The sequence below is a fragment of the Penaeus chinensis genome, chromosome 25 (genome assembly GCF_019202785.1).
Source record: "Penaeus chinensis breed Huanghai No. 1 chromosome 25, ASM1920278v2, whole genome shotgun sequence".
NCBI classification, from domain to species: Eukaryota; Metazoa; Arthropoda; class Malacostraca; order Decapoda; family Penaeidae; genus Penaeus; species Penaeus chinensis.
The window spans coordinates 13,724,127-13,729,126 of NC_061843.1; positions in this window are offsets into that span (position 1 = coordinate 13,724,127).

Sequence of the window (5,000 nt, forward strand, 5' to 3'; positions counted from 1 at the left end):
GTTTGGTGTTTGTTGGCGGGGGGTGGGTGGGTGGGGGTGGGGGGGTGGGGGGGGGGGAGGGGTGGTCACGGGAGGTTCATGGTGGGTATTGTCGGTGGCGGGGGGGGGGGGGGGGGGGGGGGGGGGGGGGTTAGGAGGGGCACGCAGGGAGGGGGGGGGAAGAGGAGGAGGACAAGGGAAGAGGCGAAGAGATGAGGGAGGGGAGGGGGGAATGATGACGAGGGGGGCAAGGAGAAGCGGCATAGGATTGGGGGGGGGGTGAAGGGTGGAGGAGAGGACGGAGGAGGGGAAGCCAGCAGAAGAAGCGCAGGCCAGGAGCACGATGCGGTCTTCCGCCTCCCCGCCCTCCTCCATTCGCCCTTCTCCTCCTCCACTCCGCATCTCCTCCCCTCCCCTCACTCCTCTCCTCTCCTCTTCCTCCTCACTCCTCCTCCACCTCCTCCACTCCTCCTCTTCCTCCTCCTTCCTCCTCTCCATCCTCCTCCTCCTCCCCCTCCTCTCCCTCCTCCTCCTCCATCCACCTCCTTCCCTCCTCCTTCCTCCTCCTCCTCCTCTCCTCCTCCTCTCCTCCTCCTCCTCCTCTCCTCCCTCCTCCTCCTCCCCCCCCCTCCTCCTCCTCCTCCTCCTCCTCCTTCTTCGTGTTTCTTCCACAAGAGGGAGAGAGGTGTTGCTGACTAGATGGATATGCAAAGTGGAGAGGAAATGGAAATGCACGGGGATGTATAGAGAGACAGAAAGGGATCAGTGAGTGAGTGTATCAACAGAGGAGGGAGGAGAGAGAGAGAGAGAGAGAGAGAGAGAGAGAGAGAGAGAGAGAGAGAGAGAGAGAGAGAGAGAGAGAGAGAGAGAGAGAGAGAGAGAGAGGAAGAGAGAAGAGTAGAGAAGAGAAAAGAAGAGAAGAGAAGAGAAGAGAAGAGAGGAGGGAGAGAGAGAGAGGAAGAGAGAAGAGTAGAGAAGAGAGAGAGAAGAGAAGAGAAGAGAGGAGGGAGAGAGAGAGAGAGAGAGAAGAGAAGAGAAGAGAAGAGAGGAGGGAGAGAGAGAGAGAAAGAGAGAGAGAGAGAGAGAGAGAGAGAGAGAGAGAGAGAGAGAGAGAGAGAGAGAGAGAGAGAGAGAGAGAGAGAGAGAGAGAGAGAGAGAGAGAGTGGTCAGTGTTTCGCGAACGGGACCCTGGGGTGCCATGTCAACATTTTCAGGCGTCGCAAGATTTAAAATGAAATTAAATTTATGAACATCTAGCTATCAATAATCGCCACACCTTTCCCATTAGTTTGTCACCCAATCTGACGAATCTTTTGTTTGCCAATTGCTTATCTGTTTCGACCAGCAATAGTCCTGGTGTAAAGTTAAATTTAAGTGAAATGACGAATGGGTAACCGAAGCAAAAGTTATCAAGCTGTGTGACTTTAGGGTGCCATCAATAAAAAATGAAAAAAAAAGTAAATCAAATAAGGAGTCAGACAGGCGGAATGAAAATTAGAGAAAAATAAAGAACAAGATAGAACAAACAAGCAGCAAAAAAAAATATTATATAACAACAATGTAAACTCCGGCCAACAATTTCCCTTCAGGAAACCAGATGAGATCGTGCACTGTATACGCGGGAAAGGAGGATGCAGACTTACAAAGAATAACAAAAACGACAGCAACAGCGACGGGCTTATCTTCGCATATTACAGATCTTTAAGAGGAAAGCAGATGTTTCCCTTCCATCTGCCAACAATCAACTGCATCTGTTTGCCATTTAATTCGCTCTTTATAGTACCTTAGTCAAAGTACTCTCTCCAATATGGTCACGCGCAACAAAATTAGGTCCAAAATGTTTGTCAACACTTGCGTATTCCAAGCAAATTTTGGTGATTTACCGCACGATTTTGTACTCAAGAATACCGTAGATTCAATGGCAGCTTCGAAGGCCTTCTTCTACGACAAAACCGAAATAACATGTGAAAGAAAAAAGTATCGGGTAATGCCTCTAAATTTGAGGCTGTGTGCGAGCGAGGTGAAAGACGAACTCCCTCGAGAAATGGAAATGTTTTTCTTCAGTCATGGTGAACAGTGTCTAGGTGCAGGGAGCAGACTGTAATTACAAAGGGAGTCCTGCAACCGAATACCTTACCAAAAGGATACGAATGCTAAAACATCATCCTGGAAGAAAATCAGCACGAGTACCATGGATAGTAGTTATTTTATGAGATTTATTTTATGAGATGCAAACTTGCTGGCCAACTCATATCAGACAAGGCTCGCTTGATCCTTTCCTTTGAATTCGACACTGGACGGGGTAGTAGTGATTCCCTTGCAAATACTCCTTCTCCAATACAGAAATATTTCATATCATACTTACTCCATCAAACCAAGAGACCAACAAATTGGGATACAAGTGCTGAACAAGAATATAATGTATGGTAACGCCTGAAAAAAACGGCCCGACTAGGCGACAAACCTACACACAAGGTGGCTTGCAAAATTGAAATGGGCCACAAAACAAGGAAACTAGAAGCAAAATTCCTCTCCTTAATAAGCCTGATGGGGCCAACATTACTTGTGGACAGGAGGTGGCGGAACTAGCTAACATCCCTAATGAAAAATAAAACATTGAGGGCTCAGCAAGACCTCCTGCTGCTTACCATACTCAAGAGCCTCACATTTGAATCAAATCGATATTAACACTGGAAGAATCAGCCAACGCAAGGAGAACAACTGCCCATATTTAGCCGCTGTCAGTCATGGAACCTTGCTACAGGTGAGGGAGCGATGGTCACACACAATCATAGCCCGATTTCACCCCTTACTCGTGTCAACAAATAACAAACTTCTAGAGGAACCACCGCCTCTCCGACAGGCAGTTCTGATGTAGGAGGAAGAGATCAAAGGCCAACCTTCACCTTTCCAAAGGTTAGAATTAAGCCCTGCTCTCTGGGTCGCCTTCATTAGTCGCTGCTCTAGATATCGTTGGAGTGTTTGATTGCATACGGAACTTCTATCAGAGATCAAGGATAGAGAAATCATTTTCAAAATGTCCAACTGGAAGATTATTTAAAGTAATATACAATGGCCACTCGTCCACTAGGTATCTAATAAAAAATTCTTAGTTCTTAGATTTCGATCTTAGAAAGATTTTGTGGAACATGATATATGCGATCGCTTCCAAAGACTACCGGCCTCATTTGGTATACACAGAGGCGATTACCTTGCAGAACGAGGCCTTCTGGATATATAGTAGACCCAAACAAGCGCACCAAATCACATTCAGCCTGAGTCCGGCCCGCAACTGGAACGTAACTTTATACCGAAAGCAGGTGAAGGAGGTTACAACTGATGGTACCATTATGGTTCGAATACTCATTGTAACTATTAAATAATGCATCCCTTTATTGTAGAAACACACTCTGATTAATGCTGTTTCATTAAGAGAGTGAGAGAGAGAGAGAGAGAGAGAGAGAGAGAGAGAGAGAGAGAGAGAGAGAGAGAGAGAGAGAGAGAGAGAGAGAGAGAGAGAGAGAGAGAGAGAGAGAGAGAGAGAGAGAGAGATAGACGTGAAAATGAAGGTCAGAAAAAAATGCAGAACGAACGGGTATAGAGAAGAGGGGGAAACGAGGGAAGAAAGCGAAAAGAAAAGAGAAAACTAATGGCAGAAAGAGAGAAGCGAAAAAAAACACAGGAAAAAGAAGGAGAGAGAGACAGAAAAAAGAGAGAAAAGAGAAGGGACACCGTTTGAATGAACGAATTCTCACAATCACGAATGGAATTTTCCTGTACATTGTGTCGAGGACTCTGGCCCGCCCTTCATTAGTAAGAGGCCCGGATCACAAAGACGCCGGATGTGTAATCTTAGCTCGGCTGAGGAGAAGTTTTCCTGGCCTTTTCTCTCACGCGCTTCCTCGCCCTCTCGCGCGCTCGCCCGTCCGTCCGTCGGGCCGTGCGTCCGTCCGTCCGTCCGTAGGGCCGTCGAGCCAGGGAGGTTGTCGGCCTGTCCGCCTGGCGAGGCCGCCCCGTGTTGGAGTGAGAGCTGGCTGGCGGTCGGAGTCTGTTTCCATGACTTTCAGTCCCTTGATTGCTGGTCAGCGCTCACACGGGCGCGCGTGTGTTCGTGCGTGCGTTTGTGTGTGAGTTTGTATGTGTTTGTATCTATATGTTGTGTTTGTGTGTGTGTGTGTGTAGGGGTGGGGGGGGGGGGGTTTGTGTGTGTGCATTTGTATGTGTATCTGTGTCTCTACATGCATTTGTGCGTGTGTGTTTCTGTTTGCCTGTTTACTTTTGTGTGTTTGTGGTTGTGTGTATGTGAGTGTGTATATGCCTGTGTTTATTGGTGTGTGTCAGGGGATCTGTCTAGATTTGTGCGTATGTGTGTGTGTAGTTTTATTTTTATATGCATCTATAGACTGAACGAGGAAGGAAAATAAAAGAAGGATGAGAAGAAAACAAAATGAAAAATATAAAATGTAGGTAAATAAAAATTAAGTAGAATTAAACGAAGAAAAATTATTTGAAAGCATAATAATAAAAGAACGAAAGACGATCACATATATACATAATTGAATGCAAATTAAAAAGTAAATAACTAAAAGAAAAATAAATTAATAAATAAGGATAGAAAGGGGAAATAACAAAGAAATACAAAAATAAAGAATTAATTGAGAAAAAAAAACTAAGAACAATTCTACAATGAGCATAAAATAAAGGAAATGAACATGAAATCCGAACCACGAAGGAACGGCCATTGCAAAGGAATTGTTCATGCAACAATGCAACGAAACCAAGACACGAGGCGAAGGATGATGTTAATCTTAGACGACTCAGACTGGAAGCGAACAAGGGCTTTCGGAAAAAAGTTCTTATTTTTATTAATGTTGATTCTATTGTAAACATGGGTACTCTCACCATCGTTCTTGTTATTGATGTTATCATTAAGATTATTATTATTATTAATATTGTTGTTGTTGTTATTATTGTTATGATGATGAGGATGATGATGATGATGATGATCATCATTATTATTG